Source organism: Triticum dicoccoides, chromosome 3A (assembly GCF_002162155.2).
Source record: "Triticum dicoccoides isolate Atlit2015 ecotype Zavitan chromosome 3A, WEW_v2.0, whole genome shotgun sequence".
NCBI lineage: Eukaryota > Viridiplantae > Streptophyta > Magnoliopsida > Poales > Poaceae > Triticum > Triticum dicoccoides.
This window is the reverse complement of record NC_041384.1, coordinates 77,154,825-77,181,900: the sequence shown is the minus strand read 5'-3', so window position 1 is coordinate 77,181,900 and position 27,076 is coordinate 77,154,825. Positions and strand designations below refer to the sequence as shown.

The following is a 27,076-nucleotide window of genomic DNA, read 5'->3' as shown; positions in this document are numbered from 1 at the left end:
CTAGACACGTAGGAGCGACGGGATGCTCAGCTCGTTCCTAAAGTAGTCGCCGGGATCCAGCTGCCCCTTCACCGTCGCCAGCCGCCAGAAGTTCCCCATGAAGTACTCCGCCCCCAAACCCTCCCTCTTTCTTTTATGTCGTCACGCCGTCGTCGCCCATTGCGCTCTGCCCGATGTCCAGGTCGTGGTAATTGACGAAGGCCTCCCTCGGGTTGCTGCTCACTAGCGGCTCCATGAGCCCGTGTAGGATCGAAAGTATGTCTAGAGGGGGGGTGATTAGACTACTTGACCAAATAAAAACTTAAACTTTTCCCAATTTTAGTTCTTGGTAGATTTTAGCTATTATAGGACAAGTCAAGCAATCATCACACAATTCAAGCAAGCATGCAAAGAGTATATTGGCAGCGGAAAGTAAAGCATGCAACTTGCAAAAATGTAAAGGGAAGGGTTTGGAGAATTCAAACGCAATTGGAGACACGAATATTTTTCCCGTGGTTCGGATAGGTGGTGCTATCCTACATCCACGTTGATGGGGACTTCAACCCACAAAGGATAACGGTTGCGCGAGTCCACGGAGGGCTCCACCCACACAGGGTAACGGTTGCGCGAGTCCACAAAGGGCTCCACCCACGAAGGGTCCACGAAGAAGCAACCACCCACAAAGGGTCCACGAAGAAGCAACCTTGTCTATCCCACCATGGCCATCGCCCACACAGGACTTGCCTCACTAGCGGTAGATCTTCACGAAGTAGGCGATCTCCTTGCCCTTACAAACTCCTTGGTTCAACTCCACAATCTTGTCGGAGGCTCCCAAGTGACACCTAGCCAATCTAGGAGACACCACTCTCCAAGAAGTAACAAATGGCGTGTAGGTAATGAACTCCTTGCTCTTGTGCTTCAAATGATAGTCTCCCCAACACTCAACTCTCTCTCATAGGATTTGGATTTTGTGGAAAGAAGATTTAAGTGGAAAGCAACTTGGGAAGGCTAGAGATCAAGATTCATATGGTAGGAATGGAATATCTTGGTCTCAACACATGAGTAGGTGGTTCTCTATCAGAACATATGAGTTGGAATTGTGTATGTGTTCTGATGGCTCTCTCCACGAATGAAGAGGAGGTGGAGGGGTATATATAGCCTCCACACAAAATCCAACCGGTACACACAGTTTTCCAATCTCGGTGGGACCGAATCAACAAACTCGGTCGGAGCGAAAATGTAAACTTAGTGACCGTTAGAGATTTTCGGTGGGACTGACATGCAACTCGGTAGGACCGATATGGTTAGGGTTTGGGCATAACGTAATCTCGGTGAGACCGATTACACAAACTCGGTGAGACCGAATTTGGTAATTAGCTTACCAGAGAGTTGGTCAGGCAAACTCGGTGGGACCGATTTGCTCTTTCGGTGAGACCGAAAAGTGACAAAAGGGAAACACTGAATTTACATTGCAATCTCGGTGGGACCGATTCGCTCTTTCGGTGAGACCGAAAAGTTACGAAAGGGAAACAGAGAGTTTGCAATCCCATCTCGGTGAGACCGAGATCCCTATCGGTAGAACCGAATTGCTAGGGTTTGGCAGTGGCTTATGACAAATGAAACTCGGTGGCGCCGGATAGGAAGAATCGGTAGGACCGAGTTTGGCTTAGGGTTTAGGTCATATGTGGATATGGGAAAGTAGTTGAGGGTTTTTGGAGCATATCACTAAGCACATGAAGCAAGAGGCTCATTAAGCAACACCTCATCCCTCCTTGATAGTATTGCCTTTTCCTAAAGACTCAATGTGATCTTGGATCACTAAAATATAAAATGAAGAGTCTTGAGCTTTTGAGCTTGAGCCAATCCTTTGTCCTTAGCATTTTGAGGGTTCCACTTTCACATCCATGCCATACCAATCATTGAGCTTTCCTGAAATAATCATCTTGGAATAGCATTAGCTCAATGAACTATATGTTGTTATGAATTACCAAAACCACCTAGAGATAGTTGCACTTTCAATCTCCCCCTTTTTGGTAATTGATGACAACATATAGATCAAAGCTTCGACAAATGATAATAAGCATGAAATATATCGTCGCTTTGAGAAGTATGTGATAAGTAAAAGCTCCCCCTAAATTTGTGCATATTTAAAATTTGCTTTGGACTGCAAATGCACAGGAGTTAGAGTCATGGGTTACTCTTCCATGTCACATACATCTTGGTGGAGCGCTTAAAATGATAAGAATGAAGTACATGCACTCATCACCAAGAATAGTGAATGATCACATAAGATAGATAAGATAATAACATTAAGCAAACATTAAGTGTAGCTTATGATCAAACACATGATCATCAATGTCTCACGGATAATGACGTAGTATCTCAAGCACTCAAAAGGAAACAAAGTTTGAAAAACCACCAAATAAAGCAAGAGAGAAAAAAGCAACACTCTCTCTCTCTCGAAGCCTATGATCTATACATTTTTCTCCCCCTTTGGCAACAAGTTACCAAAAAGTTCCTAGAAAATGCATAGTGCTAGATCGACGCTCAGGCTTGATCTTCAGGTGGTGGTGGAGTCCGGATCACTCCAAGGACGAAGGCTTCCGTAGACGCTGAAGTAGACGCTGGAGTTGGAGCTGAAGTAGATGCTGGAGCTGGTGGAACTGAGGCTGTAGTTGGTGCTAAAGTGGTGGCTCTGGTGTCAGCAACTGGCACGGCAGACGACCTCGGACCTCGTGGCACTCTAGCAAAGGCATCAGTTGTAGTCCTGCCTCTCCTCTCCTGCATGTCATCCTGGAGCTGCTCCACTGCAGTCTGAATCTCTGTTACCTTGACATCCAAGTCGTAGAACTTTTGTTCCATGATTCTCTCTAGGCTTGCCTGGTTCTGAGTTAGGGTGGCTAGTCCTTTCTCAATCCACAGGGTGGATGCAATTAGGTAACCAAGATGCTCTTGTTTATTTTTCAGGAAATACTCAGATGCCTCCTCTTGGGTTGGCATCTTGGCAGCTTTCTCCTTCCTTGCCTTCTCCTTCTTTGCTTGTGCTTGGGCAGATGATGGCTCATTCTCAGTCATAATAACTTGATTATCCTCAAAATCTGGACGGATGGGCAAATGTTCCTTGTCCAACAAGTATATGCCCGTGCCCATCTTGGAGTTAATGATCTCCTGAATTTATGGGGCATATCCACAGCTCCTCTTCTGGTCAGCTGCTGTCCTCTTGATAGTCTCTACTATGAGGCTCATCACCTTGAACTTCTGTGGCACACATGAAGCAAATTGATTGCATGGCCTCTGATCATCTTGTGATCTCCAGACTTGGGCAAGAGAGTGTGCCTCAATATCCAATTTATAGTAGGCAGCCCTGACAGAAGATAATGCACAGACCCAAACTTGAAAGTGTCAAGTGCTTCATTTGGAATTTCCTTGTACATGTTGGACATTGAGTTGTGGTTCATCTTCTTCTTGGCATAAATGTCCAAATCATCTGCTTGCTCCTTTGGGGCATTAATGAGCTGTGCCCACTCAGCAACTGTTGACTGATATCTGGTTCCTTCTGACATCCATGTGATCTTACCATCTGGATAAAAATGTGCTGTGGAGTAGAATTGCATGATAAGCTCCTCGTTCCACTTTGTGAGCTTCTGCCTAACAAAGTCTGCAACTCCACAAGCACTAAAGCTATCATACACTCCAGGGTAGTGTTCCTCATTTTCCTTCATGTAGGTCCAGTCGACCCATCTCATGTCACAAACAATGGGCTTCTTGTCAAGCAGTACTGTCTCATAGAAATCTTGCTGTTCCTTGGTGTGAAATCTGTAATCCACAGCAGTCCTCCTCCTTGAAGCATACGGGTCTGCTTCTCTCCACTTCCTGAGCCCTGAGTCTCTCCTGAGCTTCATATCCTCAGCCACAGGATGAGCATCATTGTGGTATGGGATCTTGGGCTTGAGTTTTCTGAGAACTTGCTCTTCATCCTCTTCTTCAGCAGCTTCAGGCACTGGGGCCTTGTTCTTCTTAGCAGCAGGTATGCTCCTTGTATTTCTCTTTGGTGTTGTCTTGACCTTTGATGCAGCCTTGGGCTTAGATGCAGTAGCCCCTGATTTGATAGCATCACCCATTAGCTTGGGTGCCTTAGGTGCTGGTGCAGCAACCTCTTCTTCCTCTTCCTCTTCCATGATGAAAGCCTTTCCAAGCACTCTGGCTACGGTCTTCTTGACCCTTTCCTTCCTCTTCTTGCCTTCAACAGCAACTGGCTCTTTGGGTGCAGGCTTTTCAGTTGAAGCTCTAGCCTTTGACATAGGTTGCCTGCCTACTGGCCTTTTGATCTTTAAGCCTGGCTTTGTGCCTTGCGCTGGCTCAACTCTCTTTGATGTGGCCTCTTCCTCTGCCACATAATCTTCATCTTCAGAATCTGAAGTTCTCTTCTTCCTCTGTCTAGTGGCAGCTTTTGGCAGATTGCTTGGGGTACTTCTGCTGCCATCATCTGAAGAGCTGGAGGGACTAGTGCCCTCACTCATCACCACTTGTTGTTCTGACACATTCTGGCTGTCACTCTGATCTGACATGTTGAACAAGCTGACTGCTGACCCGTGAATAGTTTATAGATGAGGTAGAATAGATGAGCATCACAAAATGCAGAGATTTTTGCAAAAGAATGATCCAAAAACTTAGTTTTAGTTTCCCACTGAAATCATTTCGGATCTACCGATTTTTAAACTCGGTGATACCGAAGCAGTTTTGGAACCTAAACTAGTGAACTCGGTCAGACCGAGTCACAGTTCGGTGGCACCGAGACTGCTAGGGTTCCACAAAGTTCCAAAATCGGTCACACCGATAAGTAATTCTCGGTCAGGCCGAGTCTCACTTGTGCAATGGCATAAGCCAAATCGGTGGGACCGAGTTTTTCAACTCGGTGGGTCCGAGATGGTTTCGGCGGAAACCTAACCCTAAAATTTTCGAATCAAACCTAATCTACGAGCGCATTGACTGGATAGGAGTGTTTCAATCGTGGCAAGAATCATGATGATCACAATGTGCTAAGAATCAGATTGGAGAATAGCACAAAGATCGAGTCCATAGCCTAGTTCGGCGGAGACTCGCTACGGCGGCAACGGTGGGGTAGAATTCCCGTTGACGGCGACGGAGACCAGCGACTGGAGGCGACTGGCGGCGAGGAGATGATCCGAAGACCACGTTGGTAGAGCAGGCTATCACGCGGGCGAAGGGGTTCGGAGAAATTTCCAAATTTTTGCCCGTGACTATATATAGCCCGACCCTGTCGGTGTGACCGAGTGGAACAACTCGGTGGCACCGAGATTCATAACTGCAAGCAGTTACTGAAACTCGGTGTGACCGAAATGTTCAAATCGATTGCACCGAGATCGAAAACTTAGATCAACTTAATGATCTCGGTAGGACCGAAAGTGGGGTACCGGTCAGACCGAGAATCATAAAGAGGTTTTGGAAGTTTAAGTCTATGACGAATCGGGGATTCCGAGCGCTCCTCACACAGAGTGGTTCGAATCTGACTTGATCAAATTTTGTGATGCAACATGAATAGAGTTTGAGACGAGAAAAGCATAGATAGCTAGAGGAGGTTCTTAGGCACTCTTGTCCATCCACTTGGCAAAAGGAAATAAAACCAAACAAGTGGATGTCCTCGAATGAGTAAAATATGCAACCAGCATGCTCACACAATAAGATGGCAAATGAAATATGTGACAAGGCATGCACAACCAATTCTAGCATCTATCAAGCAATTTGCGATGACTAGGTCATCTATATATGAGTATATTGACTTAGGAGTCAAGTGAGAACACTTGATCGTAGGTCATACTCATCGTTTAAGCTCAAGTGGGGTTACCACTTTTACATAAAGCATTGTTGTGTTCACATCATTAGAGTTGCTTTATCTCAAGTCTTAGAGTAAAGCTCCCCCTAGATGTGATATCCCCCCTAAGAGGGATGAACTAACCTCGGGTTTTGTCGATGATGACTTCATGTAGATGTTGAAGATGTGGATGCTCAATGTTGATGTAGATCACTTGGAGCTATCCATTTGAGTGAATTGCACTTTCAATACCTACATGGTTTAGTCCCACAAGGAACAAATAAGGATATCCATAGACATAGAGTGATGCACACACAAGATGATGTCCATGAAAACTTTTAGGTTACCTTGTCCCTTGTCTTACCAACAAGAGGGTTTGTTGTGGATTTGTCACGGCAGATGTCCTAGCGAAAGGACTTAGTCGTGGAGCCATCGCTACGAGTTTACTTGAAGGGGTTAAAGTGGACACAAAGACACGAAGGGTTTATACTAGTTCGGCCCCTTCGATGAAGGTAAAAGCCTACGTCTAGTTGTGATGGAATTGATGTGGTCTCGATGGCTAGGGAGCAAACAAGCTTCGCCTAGACTCGAGTTGTTGTCGTTGTCTCTCTTGAACCGCCGCCGGGTCGTCCCCTTATATACACGGGTGACGCCCGTCGGTCCATAGAGTCCCAACCGGTTCATATTCGTATCCCGGTTGGTATCTCTCTATTTCTAACTTACAATACAAGTTATACATCAGGTCGGTTTACGGCTACAGATTCTAAACCGACTATAGGCCTTGGGCCTTCACCTGCTTATACCATTATGAAGTTAACCTGGCCCAAGTAGGCCGGTTTACGCCTAGTGGCAATATCCCCAACATTAGGCCCCAGATTGATTTGAACTGGTTCATGTCAATCCTTCACAAAATCTTGTATCTTAGACATCTTCTGGTAATTGGTAAACCGCCATGTTGTCATCATGAAATTTGTCATTTATAACGCCCTCTTTTAACGGCAGCTCCTGGATCTGCGTGCTTGACCTAACTCTGTTGCCTTTATAAATAAGACCGAAGGGTCATTTCTTTCCTTTCTCCTTCGTCTCTTCTTCTTCTTCTTCCTCACGTCGCCGGCTTTGGAGCTCCGCCACCGCCGTCGACCTCTGCCTCGCCTCAGGCCGCTGCATCAACCTGAATGTACCAGAGTATTGCGGCACTTTCCCGCATCTTCTCTGTTCCCGGTAAGCTTTCTCCTCTTCTTAACCTAGATCCGTTCTTAGGGTTCCGTGTTCGTGCTGTGTTCATCACGCGCTCATATCTGTTCTCTGATCTTGAATGAATCCGCGAACTCTTGCTGTGTTCAGTAGCGATCCCTAAGCATCCGCTTGCAACTTCTCATCTAATCCCATAGATCTCCCACACATATCCGCTCAATGGTTCACTTCTGTTTCCGCCTTACTCTTAGGAATATTTCCTGTTTTGTGAGCTTGCTGTAGATCCGCGGCTGTAACTCGATTTTGTGAAACTTGTTTCTGCATACACAATTATCCATAGCTTCAATTGCTTCCGACGCCTAGATCAGGCGGTTTAACTTTACCATAGAAAAAACTGCTAAACCGGTATCTATCATTAGTCCCCTGGTTGAACCGCCAGAATCCATTTGACGCCGCATTGTAGAAAACCGGTTTATAGGTACGGCCGCCGGTTTATCGTAGTTAGATTAACACCCTTTTTTACCCGGCATGTCCTTGAACTGGATTACCTATTTCTTGTAGATCTTGTCATGGCAAAACAAGTGTATGAGTGCAACTGGGTTCCCTCTCGCGTCACAGAATCACAGTTGGACGATCTAGTCCTGATCGGCGCTTTGGATAGTAAACATACGATCCACTGGAGGGTTCCTGGAGATGAATGTCCTCCTACGCCCCAGGAAGGAGAGGTCGTGGTCTTCGCAGATCATATGGCCCGGGGCTTCAAACCGCCCGGCTCTAAGTTTTATCGGGATGTGTTAGCCAACTTTCAACTCCGTCCACAGGATATTGGCCCCAACTCCGTCACCAATCTATGTCACTTTCAAGTACTTTCTGGGGCATACCTTCAAGAGGATCCTTCAGTCGAGTTATTTAGAGATCTCTTTCATCTGAACCGCCGTACTGATTTCACTGACGGCCCTAATACCGAACTGGGTGGTATGGCCATTCAGAAAAGGAAAGAAATCACCTATCCCCACGTCAAACTCCATACTCACCCCAAGGAGTGGAACGCAACTTGGTTTTATTGCAAGGATACCTCCCCTGACAATGAAAATCCCTTGCCTGGCTTCCTTCCGGAACGGCTCAGCAACACTCACCCTTTTCCACAAAGGCTAAGCGCCAAGGAGAGAATTAAATATGCTCCTCAACTGTCCAAGCTCCGGGCCTTCATGGCCAATGGTTTAACAGGAATAGACCTTGCACGCTGCTGGATATCATGGAGCATTTTGCCTCTAAGCCGGCGCCCCAATTTGATGTGCAAGTATACTGATAGTGTCGATGACCCACTCCGACACACTAAAATCCAACTCCCTGATGACGAAGTCACAGAATCTGTAAAAAAGATGCTGAATGAACCGGAGCACCTCTGTGCTCAAACCGGTCTGCCTCCTTACTGCACCACCAACAAATCGCCAGCAGTAATATTTTAATTGCTCTTTTGTTGAACCGGTTACTGTTTTATATGTTTAACATTTAATTACTGCCGATCCAGGGCGATAATCCGTTTTGGAGCAAGAAACTTCCTCAAGACAAAATGGAGAAGGCAGGACGGCCAACCCGGCCCAAGACCAAGGTTATCAAGAAACCAGCTCATAAGAGAAAAACCACCTCTTCATCTGACCCAGCCATTGATGATGATGTGGGTAATCCGGATCTTGAGGTAGAACTTGATTCACTTGGCTTGCTTTTTACACGCCTTATTGATGATAATGCTTGTTAGGATGACGCTGAAGCCAGCAATGCGGGTTTCGTTGAGGTAACCATTCTCTCTTCCGATTCAGAAATCTTGCCTTTGCCAAAATTTAGCCAGGCAAACCGGAAGTTAAATTTTCTCATCCTCTTGCTTATCTGGATTCCCAATTTCTTATGAAGACCCAGCAACACGAAGCTCGCCGCACAACCCGGCACAGTGGCCAGGTAGTTACCTCTGCCGGTTTACCAAACAGTCTGGTTCGAAAACGCCGCTCCGAGGTCTCCGACCTTTTTATTGATTTAAATCGTAAAGCGGGTTTCTTCCGTCAACCTCTTAATCCATCCGACTCCGATTATCAGGTCACTTCTCATTCATCGTCTGGTGAATCGTCAGCCACTCAGCTACCACCTTTGAAAACAGTTGCTGGGTAAGTTAAACTGAACATATGCTTCCAGTATACCGCATAATGGCTTATGCTTTTCCTTGACTTTTTGTTTTTCTTTCAGGGCTAAACCGAAACCAAGCAAGAAGGCCCGCCTGGATAAAGCGGCTGAAGAAGATGTAGCCCCAGAATATGACCAAGCACCGGATCGTGAAATGTTTACTTCTGAAGATATCCCCAATGATCCTCCTTTGCAAGACGACGTTATTCCCGAAGAAGGGCTTGTTAATACTCCAGCCTCTGCCGATCCGCCTGCCAGCTCCATCCAGATTGAGAAATCCCACACTCCTGTTGACCAAACGGCCGCACCAACACAAACTGGCGAGTCCAAAGATGATGATGTTGTGATTACCGGTGTGGGCCGCTCTGAACTCGGGAATCCTGTCACCCTTACCAAGCATACCATCAAAGAGGATTTTTCCGCTTTGAACAAAGGAAAATGGGATGTTGAACTAGAGACATATGCTGCTCTGAGTGCCCAAGATCTTCACTCCGGCTATTTAAACCGGCTTTACACTAGCCGTGACTGTGAAGCTGGCCTGGTCAAAATGATGAGGCATAAATTTGAGGTAACTTACTTTTTTTCCTTGCTGCCATTACCTCCATCCTTCTAGCCCCCAAGGGCTGGTTTGTAACGTTGGTCAAACCGGGACTTGATCCTGAACATTCTTGAAACCGATCGGTATAGCCCGCAAGAACCGGTCTAACTTAACATAAGTAAACCGGGGCTCCAATAGAGAACTGTCCTTAGAACATAACTTGATCAAATAGCCATTAGCCCCCAAGTGCCAAGTTGAATACTTGTATTGAGCTTGGGACTTTATGATCGAGTAATATATAAAAATTGAAGGTGCATTAGCCCCCAAGTATCAGGCATATAACTTTGTTATGTGGTTGATACTTCAACTCCTTGGATCGCCTGTGCAAAGCTTAAACGCTGTCTGTGTGCAGGCTGAGGTGAAAATCAAGGAGGACCGAGTTGCCGATTTGCAAGAGGCCTTGAAAACCCAGCAGGCTGAAACAGATAAGGCAAAGCAAGAATTAACCAGCGCTTTGAGCACCGCTGAACGGCTGAAAGAAGGCTTCAAGAAAGAGCGGGCTGACTGGGCCACTGAGAAGGCTGGTTTAACCAAAAGAGCGGAAAATGCTGAAGCTGCCCTTAAACCGGTGGTGGATGAACTGACGGCCGTACAGCGGCAAATACACTCCATGACTGCTGCAATCTTTGGTAAGCTCCTTGTAACTTCTGTGATAATTTGAACCTGCTGTAGCGTAAATCCGGTTTGAGACCATTCCAATCTTGTTGTAGGCACACGTATTGGGCACTTAGGAAATGATGTGCGGAAGAAATTAAAAGCTGCCTACACCTTGGTGGAACAATTATATACCGGAGCCCAACGGATCATCACCACATCTTCTCACAACAACCCGGCACCCTCTTTAATCCAGGACACTCTTAGCAAGTTGTCAATGCTTCCAGCCCGGATTGAAGAGCTAAAAAAATCCGCTGCCCGAACCGGAGCCATCAATGCCTTAATCCGGGCAAAGGCATGGGTACCAGATTTTGATCCTGTGGAAGCAGCTCAAGGCTATCCCAGCCTGAAAGAAGATGGCTCTAAATTCAACGAAGAGGATTTAAGGGCAATAAACCGTGCAGTGCGCCCTCTGGCTTGCCAGCTAGCTGAAGAGGCAGATTTGACGCATTATCAAGCGCAATATAACGAGCAAAACAAGCGAGTGCCTGCCCCAACTGTTGAAGCGGAGAATCCGATCCCTCCAATCCGTAAGCACACTTATGCCCCTGATATTGAACCGTCTTCCCTGATCCATGAAGAAGCTGTTTTCCAAGCTTTAATGGGAATCGACTGGACCACTGTTGATTTCCAGCCAATGGGTAGAGACGAGGAAGCTGAAGCGGCGGAGGATGAGGAGCAGGCTTGAACCAGAAGCCGGTTTGGAGAGCTGTTTGTAATACCTTCCGAGAAGAACAATGATCTTATTTGGGTACCGTGTTGCCCTGTAATAGGATAGTTAATGCTTCTAACTGGAATATGCCTTCGTGCATAAGTACTGAAGCTTTCATTTGAAGAACTCCAATTCATATTTCCTGCAAGCAGAAAAATTTGAACTTCGGTGGCGGTTATACCACCAGCCGGTTTATGATCCTGATATGTGTATCAGTAATATAACAAATATATGATACATAAATACCTGCCATGTTTGGGTATGAAGCTGGCTTAGCCAAGCCTGAAGCGGCGGTTTTATAAACCATTACCGTCGAAAGAAAAAAGGTGGGAGAAAATAGCTCCCGTATAAATCGTACTGAATCAATACGAGCCCCCTTGTTACTCCATGATGTTAACAGGAAAAAGGTAAACCGGGCATACTCCTCCGGATTAAAGGGGAATCAAATCCATCGGCTGAATCGGAAAAAAGGGGTTTGTCGACATAAAAGAAATCCGACAAAAGTAAAGAAAAAACAAACCATGAAAATAACATGGAAGCAAAAGCAATGATAAAAAACCATTTGCAAAAATATGCTGTACTGAGCTGATCAGATGGTATTACCATGGTCGGACAGGATCAAAGCCCTCAATAGGAGTGACAATGATTCAAGTCAGCCAGGTCCCCAAATGATTCGTGGCATATATGCCAGATCAAGAGGCGTGGCAATGGTTCGGGTTCGACCATGCCCCCAAGTGATTTTGTGGCCTTAGGCCGACCAAGAGGCGTGACTGGTTCAGACTTGACCATGTCCCCAAATGATTTGGTGGCTGTCGCCTATCAAAGGGTGTTCGTTGGTTCGGACACGACCAAGGCCCCCAGTGATATATAAAAAACAAATGTCAAGGGGTAAACCGGAGGCCGCTTTAAACAGAACCACTCCGTGTAACCTCGCGTGATGAGAAAGACAGAGACCCCGCTTTAGCTGAGGCTCTGGTTTGATATATCAAAGATAATATATACATTGTCATGATATGTACATAGATAGAGCCGATGGCTCAAGTATAGTAAGGCCGAAGATGAGCTATATTCCACGGCCTGTTGGTCTCCTCCTCTGATGTACGTGAGTCTTGATGCCCTCGAATATCAATCAGATAGTACGACCCGTTGTGCAAATTCTTGCTGACCATGAAAGGTCCCTCCCAAGGTGGGGATAACTTGTGCATATCCGTTTGATCTTGGATGAGTCGAAGCACCAAATCTCCTTCTTGAAAAGTTCTGGTTCTAACCCGGCGACTGTGATAGCGACGAAGATCTTGCTGGTAAATCGCCGAACGGGCAGCCGCTATATCACGCTCCTCGTCCAATAGGTCCAAAGCATCTTGTCGTGCTGTCTCATTGTCTGCTTCAACATAAGCTGCCACACGAGGCGAATCGTGCCGGATGTCACTAGGGAGAACTGCCTCTGCTCCATAGACCATGAAAAATGGCGTGTATCCTGTGGACCGGTTTGGCGTAGTATTAATACTCCATAATACAGATGGTAGCTCTTCAACCCAACATCCTGGTGTTCTTTGCAATGGGACCATAAGCCGGGGTTTGATGCCTCGCAAGATTTCCTGATTAGCTCGTTCTGCCTGTCCATTGGACTGGGGGTGTGCCACTGACGACACGTCAAGTCGGATGTGCTCACGTTCACAGAACTCCTTCATAGCGCCCTTGGATAAATTGGTACCATTGTCAGTAATGATACTGTGTGGAAAACCAAACCGGAAAATCACCTTCTTGATGAACTACACCGCTGTTGCTGCATCACACTTGCTGACAGGCTCCGCTTCAACCCACTTGGTAAATTTGTCAACTGCCACCAAAAGGTGGGTTTTCTTATCCTTGGATCTTTTAAAAGGCCCAACCATATCCAGCCCCCAAGTTGCAAACGGCCATGTTATTGGGATCATCCTCAATTCTTGAGCCGGCACATGAGCACGCCTTGAAAATTTCTGACATCCATCACACCGTTTAACCAAGTCCTCCGCGTCAGCATGCGCTGTCAACCAGTAGAACCCGTGACGAAACGCCTTTGCCACCAGAGACTTTGAACCGGCGTGGTGTCCACAATCCCCTTCATGGATTTCTCTTAAGATTTCACGGCCTTCCTCAGGAGAAACACAACGTTGAAACGCCCCTGATACACTGCAATGATGTAATTCACCATTGACAATCGTCATAGACTTGGATCGCCGGACTATCTGCCTGGCCAGAATCTCATCCTCTGGTAACTCCCCCCGGTTCATGTACACAAGATAAGGAACTGTCCAATCCGGAATAACATGCAGGGCTGCCACCAATTGAGCCTCCGGATCAGGATAGCCAAATCCACCTCACCTAGGAGCTTGACCGACGGGTTGTGCAACACGTCCAAAAAGACGTTAGGCGGGACTGGTTTACGCTGAGAGCCCAACCGGCTTAAAGCATCCGCCGCTTCATTCTTCCGACGGTCCACATGATCCACTTGATAACCCTTGAAACAACCTGCAATATTATCCACTTCCCGACGATATGCAGCCATGAGCGGGTCCTTAGAATCCCAAGTACCAGACACCTGTTGAGCCACTAGGTCCGAGTCACCAAAGCACTTAACCCGGCTTAAATTCATCTCTTTAGCCATCCGGAGACCATGGAGCAAGGCTTCGTACTCAGCTGCATTATTAGTACAAGGGAACATTAAGCGGAGAACATAACAAAACTTATCACCTCGTGGAGAAGTTAATACGACTCCAGCCCCCGAGCCTTCCAATTGCCTGGATCCGTCAAAATGAATAGTCCAATATGTGTGATCCGGCTTCTCCTCTGGTGCTTGTAACTCCGTCCAGTCATTGATGAAATGAACAAGTGCTTGAGACTTCACTGCCGTCCGAGGCACGTACTTCAGTCTGTGTGGCCCAAGCTCTATAGCCCACTTGGCAATCCGGCCAGTCGCCTCCCGGTTCTGTATAATATCACCCAAGGGAGCTGAACTGACCACTGTGATGGGGTGCCCTTGAAAATACTGCTTCAACTTCCGACTGGCCATAAAAACACCATAGACCAGCTTCTGCCAATGCGGATACCTTTGCTTGGATTCAATAAGCACCTCGCTGATATAATAAACCGGCCGCTGAACCGGATATTCCTTGCCTGCCTCTTTGCGTTCCACCACAATAGCCACGCTAACTACCCGAGCATTGGCCGCTACGTATAATAATAGTGGCTCCTTGTCGACCGGAGCTGCAAGAACAGGCGGATTGGCTAACTGCCGCTTCAGGTCCTCAAATGCTTCATCAGCAACCGGACTCCAAATGAAATGGTCTGTCTTCCTCAGCATTTGGTACAAAGGAATGGACTTCTCTCCGAGGCGGCTGATAAACCGTCTTAGTGCAGCGATCCGGCCCGCCAAACGCTGAACATCGTTGATACATTTTGGTTTAGCTAGGGATGTAATAGCCGTAATCTTCTCCGGGTTAGCCTCGATTCCTCTGTTAGACACCAGGAAACCCAATAACTTGCCTGCCGGAACACCAAAGACACACTTGGCCGGATTAAGCATCATCTTGTAAACTCGCAAGTTGTCAAAGGTCTCCTTCAAATCATCCACCAGCGTCTCCTTCTGTCTTGACTTCACTACAATATCATCCACATAGGCGTGCACATTGCGGCCGATCTATTTATGCAGGCAATTCTGTATACACCGTTGATAGGTGGCTTGGGCACTCTTGAGCCCGAAGGGCATAGATACATAGCAGAAGGCTCCAAAGGGAGTAATAAATGTTGTTTTCTCCTGGTCCTTAACCGCCATCTTGATCTGATGATATCCAGAGTATGCATCCAAAAAACTCAAACGCTCACAACCCGCCGTGGCATCAATGATTTGGTCAATACGGGGGAGGGCAAAAGGATCTGCCGGACAGGCTTTGTTAAGATCTGTGTAATCCACACACATACGCTAAGTGCCGTTTTTCTTAAGAACCAGCACCGGATTAGCAAGCCACTCTGGATGGAACACCTCAATAATAAAACCAGCTGCTAGAAGCCTGGCCACTTCCTCTCCAATGGCTTTGCGTCTTTCTTCGTTAAACCGGCGGAGGAACTGTTTCACCAGTTTATACTTAGGATCCACATTAAGAGTGTGCTCAGCGAGTTCCCTCGGTACACCTGGCATGTCAGACGGCTTCCATGCAAAAATGTCCCGATTCTCACGGATGAACTCGATGAGCGCGCTTTCCTATTTGGGATCCAGGTTGGCACTGATAGTGAACTACTTGGACGAATCACCGGGCACGAAGTCAACAAGCTTGGTCTCAGCTGCCGATTTGAACTTCAGATCTGAGTCATGCTCTGTACTTGGCTTCTTTAAAGGGGTCATATCCGCCGGATCAACATTGTCCTTATAATACTTCAACTCCTCCGTGGCACAGACTGACTCTGCATAAGCCGCATCACCTTCCTCACATTCCAAAGCGACCCTACGGCTCCCATGAACCGTTATGGTCCCCTTGTAACCCGGCATCTTGAGCTGCAAGTAGATATAACAAGGCCGCGCCATGAACTTGGCGTAAGCCGGCCGGCCAAACAAGGCGTGATACGGGCTCCGGATCTTCACCACCTCAAATGTTAGTTTTTCCGACCGGGAGTCGTGCTCGTCCCCAAAGGCCACATCCAGGGCTATCTTACCAACAGGATATGCAGATTTGCTAGGCACCACACCATGGAACACCATATTCGACGGTCTGAGATCTTTGTCTGTTAAACCCATGCGGCGGAATGTCTCGTAGTACAATATGTTAATACTGCTTCCTCCATCCATGAGTACCTTGGTGAATTTATAACCCCCCACCTGAGGGTCTACCACTAATGCTAGCTGGCCCGGATTATCAACCCGGGGCGGGTGATCCTCTCTGCTCCACACGATAGGCTGCTCCGACCAGCGCAAGTAACGTGGTAAGGACGGTTCAACAGAATTCACCGCTCGCCTGTGGAGTTTTCGGTCGCGTTTATCCAAACTAGTTGTGAAAATATGATACTGCCCATTGTTCAACTATTTTGGCTGGCTCTGATAACCCGACTGCTGCTGCTGCTGCTGGCTGTTCTGATTATTCTGGTGATTGTGACCGCCCTGATTGCGACCTGAACCGGAAGCTTCATCGTGATCCGGCCCGTGGAAACCGGATCCTGAACCGCCACCTGATTCGTGATCATACCGGAAAGCATTAGAGTTTTTAAACTCCTGCATGATATAACAATCTTTCCAAAGATGGTTAGCCGGCGCCTCCTTCGTCCCGTGCTTCGGGCAAGGCTGATTCAACAAATAATTCAAACGGCTTGCGTTAGGATTGGGAGCCCCATTACGATTTGCCGCTTTACCTCTGCGCCGCTGCCCCCTGTCCTGTGCATTAGTGTTGGCCACAAAGTCCACGCTGCCATCCGCTTTGCGCTTGCCTCCGTTTCCATGACCCGCTAGTTTGTACTGCTGCTGTTTGGAGTTGCTATTCTTCTTTCCCTTCCCTGCTTCATCATCATTAGGCTCGGGATCCTTGGTACTGTCCGAATCGGCATACTTCACTAAAGCGGCCATGAGGGTTCCCATGTCATTACAGAACCGCTTCATGCGTCCCAACTTCAATTTTAGAGGCTCAAACTGGCAGTTGCCTTCCAGAGTTAAGATCGCAGAGTCAGCATTAATCCTGTCAGACGAGTGCAAAATTTCCGAAACGCGGCGCACCCAACGGGTCGTTGATTCTCCTTCCTCCTGGACACAAGCCGCCAGGTTTACTATGGACTTGGGCTGCTTACAGGTATTCTTAAAATTCTGTATAAACCGGGCCCGCAACTGGGCCCATGAGCTGATAGAATTGGGTGGTAGGCTCTTTAACCAAGTACGAGCCGTGCCCTCAAGCATCATGGTGAAGTATTTTGCACATGCGGCCTCATCCACGTCCAGCATTTCCATGGCCATCTCATAACTCTCTACCCATGCTTCAGGGGGTAAATCAGCGGTGTAATTCGGCACCTTGCGTGGACCGTTGAAATCTTTGGGCAGGCGCACATTACGTAAAGCAGGGATCAAGCAAGGCACTCCCAAAGCGGATGTGACTCCTAGTCCGGCGAAGGTGGTAGAACGAACCGGCATAAGTTGACCCGCATTATCCTGGGCTGCTAACTCGTCCTCCCTTTGTGCTCGGGCCTGGTCCACCACATCCTGCGCATCGCGGACACCGCCTGCCGGGCTGTCGCCACAGGCTGCTTCACGGCCTCGCGCATTGCTCGATACGGCGGGTTCGTTCAAGCGCCTGCTATAACTCTGGCTTGGACGGGGTGTAGAGTGGATCCGATCACGGCTGTATGAATATGCTTCCTGCTGAATCAGCGCAGTCCGGAGGAGCTCCTTAACCCGGCGCGTCTCTATCGCTTGCGGAGAATCCCCTTCGACTGGGATGGCCTCTAACCGTGCAGCGGCCGCAACAAGGTTGTCCTTAGGATTCGAATAATGACCCGGGGGCGTCTGGACCGGCGGAGGAACCACAATGTTTTGGTGAGGAGGTTCCATTAGGCGAGGTTGGACCGTCGCCCCTGGTCCTGGTGCCTCAATCTGGTTTGTCTCCGGGTACTGCGGCGGATTACTGGGTCCAGCTCCTGGAGTGTGAAAGAGATTTCGGGGGTCAAACCCTAACGGCAGGCATGATCTGTGCTTCCGCTTCAAAACCTCCTGTGATGCGTTCTGGTCAAGCATGAGTTTATAGGCCTGGGCGTCCAAAGCGGCCCGCTCTGCAGCCATCCGGTCTTTTTCTGCTGCCAGATCCGCTTTGGCTTGCACGATCTGCTCTCTCACCTTCGCAATTTCTGCAGTATGGGCCTCCTGATCCGCCGGATTGTCCTCTGCCATAAGCGCGGCTAGTGCATCAAACAACTCAGATAGAACTTGAACCGGCGGGCGCATAAGGCCTCCTGACCCTGCTGCTGCTGCCGCTGCTGATTCGGAGAGCATTGCTGCGGCGGTCGAAGAGTGATTCGCCGCCTGTGTGCCGGCCATGAATATTCCAACCCGGTTGACCTGGCCCGGGGGGTCCGGAATACTGTCGCCATCGGAACAGCCCCTAATCTGGTCGTCTTGCAACTGGTACAGCGATTCGGTCTCTCCGGTCGAGGACTCGTCATCGGAATAGACGACGGTCTCACTACCGTGTTCTGATTCGTCCTCACGCTCTCCTTCGTGGACGACTCCAACGAAGACACGCTTCACGGCCGGTTTAGCCCAGGTAGATCTCGCACGCTGAGCCGTCTCGATGAGGTTGGTGCAGATGTCCGGCTCAGGCCCAGGCTCACCGATTTTGCCAATGAAAACGTGTATGCCACCAAAGGGGACTCGGTACCCGTACTCGATCGAATCGGCCTCGGGACGCCATCCTGCGTCGTCAATGTAGATCCTGCCCCGACGACTCTTGGTCATCCGGCCCACAACATAGCCTTCGAGTCCCTTGAGCTTGACCTCCAAGATCGTCAAACCATCGTGCGATAGCCCCACGGTGGGCGCCAACTGTCGTGGATTTGTCACGGCAGATGTCCTAGCGAAAGGACTTAGTCGTGGAGCCATCGCTACGAGTTTACTTGAAGGGGTTAAAGCGGACACAAAGACACGAAGGGTTTATACTAGTTCGGCCCCTTCGATGAAGGTAAAAGCCTACGTCTAGTTGTGATGGAATTGATGTGGTCTCGATGGCTAGGGAGCAAACAAGATTCGCCTAGACTCGAGTTGTTGTCGTTGTCTCTCTTGAACCGCCGCCGGGTCGTCCCCTTATATACACGGGTGACGCCCGTCGGTCCATAGAGTCCCAACCGGTTCATATTCGTATCCCGGTTGGTATCTCTCTATTCCAAACTTACAATACAAGTTATACATCAGGTCGGTTTACGGCTACAGATTCTAAACCGACTATAGGCCTTGGGCCTTCACCTGCTTATACCATTATGAAGTTAACCTGGCCCAAGTAGGCCGGTTTACGCCTAGTGGCAATATCCCCAACAGGGTTTGTGACTCCTTGAACTAGTACAAGATGTGGAAGTTGATTGCACTTGTTCTTGCCAAAATGATAACAGTGAAGTATGTTGGCGGAGTCACCCTCAAGAACTCTCTAGTTCTTTTTCTTTTGGATCCACATCATCTTTATGGGAATCCTTGGAGTTGTAGTCGTACTTGATGAAGTGGAACTTGAAGTAGTCTTGGGAATCCACTTGACTAAGGTCTTAGGAGCTTCTTCAAATGCGTCAATTTCGTCTTGAAGCTTGTCCTTGCCTTTTTGCTTGTAGTCTTGTGGTGGAAGATCATCTTGAGCTTGTGTCCCCTTGAAAGAAGTATCATACTTCTCTTGTTGAGGAACAAACTTTGTCTTGGGGTATTGATCTTCTTCCCACTCAACTCCATTGGCATTGAACTTTCATTCAAAACCAACACCTTGATTCTTCCGGTGCATTCCTTGCTTGCGCACAATTTCCTCGAATTGCTTGCTCCCGGCAAGGCTTTTGTACACTCCTTTCTCTATAATTCCCTTCAATAAGCTATTTTCTTGCTCAAGTGTAACTTGGCTAAGAGAATCATTAGTGGAATCAAGAGAACTACTAGAAGCAACAATATTGGATTTAGCATGATCATTGTTACTGCTAGAGAAAGAATCTTTCTTGTTCTTGTTACTAGACTTGACTTGAGGCATGTAAGTGGATAAGAGTAAATGCTTGGCAATGTAAGAAGAACTTTTCTTGCGGAGATCATCATTGATTGCTTTTAAGAACTCATGCTCTTGCTCAAGATTGAGCTTTTCAAAGCGTAATTTCTCATGAGCTCTTAAAAGTTCTCGATGATCTTCGAAGATAGTTTCATGAGCTAACTTAAGAGTGTTTAGTTCTTTAGTTAGAGACTCAATCTTCTCCTTATCATTGTCATTCGTTTTATCTTTATTAGCATGATTAATTGACATTTCATCATAGTATTCATCACTAGAGTTGTCAACAAGCAAATCATCACCTAACTAGTCATCTTCATCACTATTGAAATCAACATACTCGGGGTGTGTTACCTTAGGACCTTTGGCCATGAAGCATCTTCCAATTCCTTCATTTGGTGAGTCAAATATGTCGTAGGAGTTGGTTGACACAAGTGCTAGACCGGCAACACCTTCATCTTGAGTATCTTCGGAGTCGGAGTGATAACTTCTCTCGGAGTGGCTGTCGGAGTCGGAGCCGGATACCCATTCACCAACATGAGCTTGATGTCTTCGTTTTGTGTAGCTCCTTGATGATTTTTCCTTTCTTTCCGAATCCTTGCTTCTCCGTGAGTATCTTCGTTCATAACGATCATCTCTACTCCTTCTCTCTCTTGGTGGTGATTCTTTGCTTCTTCTTTTTGGAGAATCTTCTCTTCTCTTGTAGGGAGCCGTACACTCATTGGAATAGTGTCCGGGTCTTCCACAACTGTAGCAGTTTCGCTCTCGACTAGAAGATCTTTTGTCATTGTAGGACCTTGACTTGAAGCTTCTATCTTTGCTTCTACTCTTGTAGAACTTGTTGAAGTTCTTCACCATTAAGCTCAATTCTTCATCGAAGTCTTGTTTCTCACTTGATGATGTGGGGGCTTCACATGAGGCTTTATAGGCACCACTTGACTTGTTGTGAAGTTCCTCTTTATCCTTAAGTGACATCTCATGAGCAACAATTCTTCCAAGCACCTCCGTTGGCTTGAGATCTTTGTAATTGGGCATCATTTGGATCAATGTGCACACGGTATCATATTTTCCATCCAAGGCTCTTAGAATCTTCTTGATGATGAATCTATCGGTCATCTCTTCACTTCCTAAGCCGGCAATCTCATTTGTGATGAGAGCAAGCCTAGAGTATATTTCAGCGACACCTTCACCATCCTTCATTTTGAACTTGTCAAGTTTACTTTGAAGCACATCCAACTTGGATTCCTTGACGGAGTCGGTACCTTCGTGCATATCAATCAAAGTGTCCCAAATTTCCTTTGCATTCTCAAGACGGCTGATTTTGTTGAATTCTTCGGGGCACAATCCGTTGAAGAGAATATCACAAGCTTGAGCATTGTATTGCAGCATCTTCAACTCATCTTGGTAGCTTCACGGTTTGGTTCTTTCCCATCAAAGAAGTCACCTTGCAAACCAACACACACAATAGCCCAAACGGCGGGGTTATGTCCAAGAATATGCATTTTCATTTTATGCTTCCAACTAGCAAAATTAGTACCATCAAAGTAAGGACCTCTACGGTGATAATTTCCCTCGCTAGACGCCATACTCTCCTAGGTTGTGAAACCAAGGCTATGATCACCAAAAGCTATGGAGATCAAAGCAAATGGAGACCAAAGCTCTGATACCACTTGTAGGATCGAAAGTATGTCTAGAGGGGGGGTGATTAGACTACTTGACCAAATAAAAACTTAACCTTTTCCCAATTTTAGTTCTTGGCAGATTTTAGCTATTATAGGACAAGTCGAGCAATCATCACACAATTCAAGCAAGCATGCAAAGAGTATATTGGCAGCGGAAAGTAAAGCATGCAACTTGCAAGAATGTAAAGGGAAGGGTTTGGAGAATTCAAACGCAATTGGAGACACGGATGTTTTTCCCGTGGTTCGGATAGGTGGTGCTATCCTACATCCACGTTGATGGAGACTTCAACCCACAAAGGGTAACGGTTGCGCGAGTCCATGGAGGGCTCCACCCACACAGGGTAACGGTTGCGCGAGTCCACAAAGGGCTCCACCCACGAAGGGTCCATGAAGAAGCAACCACCCACAAAGGGTCCACGAAGATGCAACCTTGTCTATCCCACCATGGCCATCGCCCACACAGGACTTGCCTCACTAGCGGTAGATCTTCACGAAGTAGGCGATCTCCTTGCCCTTACAAACTCCTTGGTTCAACTCCACAATCTTGTCGGAGGCTCCCAAGTGACACCTAGCCAATCTAGGAGACACCACTCTCCAAGAAGTAACAAATGGTGTGTAGGTAATGAACTCCTTGCTCTTGTGCTTCAAATGATAGTCTCCCCAACACTCAACTCTCTCTCATAGGATTTGGATTTTGTGGAAAGAAGTTTTGAGTGGAAAGCAACTTGGGAAGGCTAGATATCAAGATTCATATGGTAGGAATGGAATATCTTGGTCTCAACACATGAGTAGGTGGTTCTCTCTCAGAACATATGAGTTGGAATTGTGTATGTGTTCTGATGGCTCTCTCCACGAATGAAGAGGAGGTGGAGGGGTATATATAGCCTCCACACAAAATCCAACCGTTACACATAGTTTTCCAATCTCGGTGGGACGGAATCAACAAACTCGGTCGGAGCGAAAATGTAAACCTAGTGACCGTTAGAGATTTTCGGTGGGACTGACATGCAACTCGGTAGGACCGATATGGTTAGGGTTTGGGCATAACGTAATCTCGGTGAGACCGATTACACAAACTCGGTGAGACCGAATTTGGTAATTAGCTAACCAGAGAGTTGGTCAGGCAAACTCGGTGGGACCGATTTGCTCTTTCGGTGAGACCGAAAAGTTACAAAAGGGAAACACTAAATTTACATTGCAATCTCGGTGGGACCGATTCGCTCTTTCGGTGAGACCGAAAAGTTACGAAAGGGAAACAGAGAGTTTGCAATCCCATCTCGGTGAGACCGAGATCCCTATCGGTAGAACCGAATTGCTAGGGTTTGGCAGTGGCTTATGACAAGTGAAACTCGGTGGCACCGGATAGGAAGAATCGGTAGGACCGAGTTTGGCTTAGGGTTTAGGTCATATGTGCATATGGGAAAGTAGTTGAGGGTTTTTGGAGCATATCACTAAGCACATGAAGCAAGAGGCTCATTAAGCAACACCTCATCCCTCCTTGATAGTATTGGCTTTTCCTAAAGACTCAATGTGATCTTGGATCACTAAAATATAAAATGAAGAGTCTTGAGCTTTTGAGCTTGAGCCAATCCTTTGTCCTTAGCATTTTGAGGGTTCCACTTTCACATCCATGCCATGCCAATCATTGAGCTTTCCTGAAATAATCATCTTGGAATAGCATTAGCTCAATGAGCTATATGTTGTTATGAATTACCAAAACCACCTAGAGATAGTTGCACTTTCAACCCGTATAGGTCATTGATCCACCCGGTGGCCGCCTCCGCCGCACCGTCGTCGACGCGCAACACCAGAAGGACACGTACTATATGTTGTAGAGAACATTGTTGCGGTGCGGGTATGGCGTGGCGGAGTTCGGGATAACGTAGCCAACCACGCCGTCGTGCGGCTCCATGATCATCATCAGGGCGCTGTTCCGCATAAGGTGATCCCGGTAGATGCTCTCCCAACCCGCCTTGCCCACGGCACACCGCATGTAGTCTGACTTGTTCTTCACGTTGGCGCTCAGGTTGTTGGTCCGGTTCAGCATCCCATCCGGGGGGATGTTGATGTCGATGCTCCTCAGGCCGATGAACGCCATGGTGCACACCCAACTCATCTCCCTGCAGTCGGCCGCCGTCGTGCCGAGCTCCGGGAAGAACGCGTCCATCTTGCCCACGAGCCACGAGCAGCTGCCGAGGAAGAGGGTCTGGAAGAACGTGTTGTTGCCCAACACCATGGCATGGATGGTGAGGCCCGGGAGGAACGGCCTGAGTGTGAACGTCACCCATTTAGCAAGGACGACAACGGTGGTCCTATTGAAGGTCCTGGTGATGTTGACCACCGTCACCGTCTGACGCACAACGGAGAGCTTCAGCTTCCACAACACCACCACTCCGAGGCTCTCACCGCCTCCACCCCGGATGTCCCAGAATAGATCCGGCCCCATGGCTACCTTGTCGAGGAGGTCACCGTTAGCGTTGATGGTCCTGGCGTCGAGAACATTGGTCGCCCCAGTGCCGAACTTGTGCGTCATTAGGCCGATGCCTCATCCGCTGAGGTACCCTTCGACGCTGACCGTCGGGCAAACGCCGCACAGGAATGCAAGCGTGGGGCTGGTCGTGCCGACGACGTAGTAGAGCTCGCCCAACGTCACCCCCGAGTCCACCCACGTGGAGGCCTCCCCGGGATGGACGCGCACGGCGCGCGATCTCGCAAGGTCCAGCACCGCGAACACCTGGGCGCTTGATACGTCTCCAACGTATCTATAATTTTTGATTACTCCATGCTATATTATCTACTGTTTTGGACATTATTGGGCTTTATTATCTACTTTTATATTATTTTTGGGACTAACCTATTAACCGGAGGCCCAGCCCAGAATTGCTGTTTTTTTCCTGTTTTAGGGTTTCGAAGAAAAGGAGTATCAAACGGACTCCAAACGGAATGAAACCTTCGGAAACGTGATTTTCTCATCAGATAAGATCCAGGAGACTTGGACCCTCCGTCAAGAAAGCCACGAGGCGGTCACGAGGGTGGAGGTTGCGCCCCCTGCCTCGTGGGCCCCTCGAAGCTCCACCGAAGTACTTCTTCCTCCTATATATATACACGTACCCCCAAACGATCAGATACGGAGCCAAAAACCTAATTCCATCGTCGCAACTTTTTGTATCCACGAGATCCCATCTTGGGGCCTGTTCCGGAGCTCCGCCGAAGGGGGCATCGATCACGGGGGGCTTCTACATCATCATCCAAGTCTCTCCGATGAAGTGTGAGTAGTTTACTTCAGACCTACGGGCCCATAGTTAGTAGCTAGATGGCTTCTTCTCTCTTTTTGGATCTCAATACAATGTTCTTCCCCTCTCTCGTGGAGATCTATTCTATGTAATCTTCTTTTTGTGGTGTGTTTGTTGAGACCGATGAATTGTGGGTTTATGATCAAGTCTATCTATGAATAATATTTGAATCTTCTCTGAATTCTTTTATGTATGATTGGTTATCTTTGCAAGTCTCTTCGAATTATCAGTTTGGTTTGGCCTACTAGATTGGTTGTTCTTGCCATGGGAGAAGTGCTTAGCTTTGGGTTCAATCTTGCGGTGTCCTTTCCCAGTGACAGAAGGGGCAGCAAGGCACGTATTGTATCGTTGCCATCGAGGATAACAAGATGGGGTTTTTATCATATTGCATGAAACTATCCCTCTACATCATGTCATCTTGCTTAAGGCGTTACTTTGTTTTTAACTTAATACTCTAGATGCATGCTGGATAGCGGTCGATGAGTGGAGTAATAGTAGTAGATGCAGGCAGGAGTCGGTCTACTTGTCTCGGATGTGATGCCTATATACATGATCATACCTAGATATTCTCATAACTATGCTCAATTCTGTCAATTGCTCAACAGTAATTTGTTCACCCACCGTAGAATACTTATGCTCTTGAGAGAATCCACTAGTGAAACCTATGGCCCCCAGGTCTCTTTCTCATCATATTAATCTCCATCACTTTATTATTGCTTTTCTTTTACTTTGCTTTTACTTTTTACTTTGCATCTTTATACCAAAAATACCAAAAATATTATTTATCATCTCTATCAGGTCTCACTTTCGTAAGTGATCATGAAGGGATTGACAACCCCTAAGCGCGTTGGTTGCGTTGAGCTATTGTTTTTGTGTAGGTACGAGGGACTCGCGCGTAGCCTCCTACTGAATTGATACCTTGGTTCTCAAAAACTGAGGGAAATACTTACGCTACTTTGCTGCATCATCCACTCCTCTTCGGGGAAATCCAACGCAGTGCTCAAGAGGTAGCAGCGCTCGGCATGGGTCAAGTATTAAACTTACCATATGCCTCGCAAGCGATTTTCTTGATTTTGGCCACTTCTTTCTGCGACTCGGCAAGCTTGGCTTTCAATAGCTCCAGCTCCTTTAAGAGATCTTTATTCTCTTGTCGAGAAGTCCGTCTCAAATGTAACAAAATTTTGTGTCAAACACATGTCGATCCTTAATTCGGCCACCCGTGCCCAAATTAAGGCTCGGGGGCTACTGGGTTTCGCGCTTCTGATTTAAAAGTCATTCAAGGGGTACATCGATCCCCTGATCAGGTGTTGCCACCCGACCAGTGGTTCGGGGGCTCCTGCATTAACAATTCAATGCAAGAAATTAAATCTACAAAATAGTTTCTGAGTTGATTACGATCCTCAAATTGGTCAGCTGCACCCATCCTGGGTCTTGAGAGCTATTGCGCACCACATTTCCGTTCCTAAGTATGTTGACGAGCAAGTATTTGTTCCTCGGCCCAATTTTGCAAATCGACCTGAGTCTCAGAGGCTACTGGGATCAGCAGTTTTATGCTATCCTTCAAGTGAATACCGGCTGACACACACCTTGAGGGCTACTAGCTATACATCTCGGAAGATAATAAACTGCACCAATCAGAAATAATTTCCGTAACCCAAGGCCAATGTGGTGCACCACCTCGAAGCAGTCCAGCATAAAGCTCGGATGCAAGTGGTTGGCTCCCTAGAGGAATTTTTTGGCATTAAGCTTGGCTCAACTCCTTCAACCTTTTCCTGACCAAGGTAATCTATGACACCTTGAATGCCGACCGGTGTTGGGAGCTCGGATGCAAAAGACACCTCGGATGCAGCCCGTCATTGGAGCTCAGCTGCAAGAGGACACCGCGGCACGTGAAAAACTTCAAACCCCGAGGTGTGGCATAAAAATAATAAGGCATTTATAAAGGTTGGGAACTTAAAGGGGCTCCTCGGATGCCCGGCGTGTGAACTCCTCAGATACCCGACGTGTGAACTCTTAGGATACACCTTGGCGATCCTCAAGATCGGAGATGGTAATATTTGCTGAACCAGCTTTCGAGACCGATGACCGAAGACGAAGAACATTTCGGAAGAAACGAGGAGCTTCCGCAACTTGAAGACCGGTTCATGGGGCTGCTGTTGGTTTCCTGGACTAGGGGGTACTCACCACGTCGTCTCCTGTCCAAGTGGGTCGGGTCGAGGAACCCCAT

The 27,076-nt window shown here is 47.5% G+C and overlaps 1 pseudogene; it reads right to left on the bottom strand.

Annotated features, from left to right (window-relative positions):
- Window positions 1–27,076, bottom strand: LOC119271983 (annotated as a pseudogene).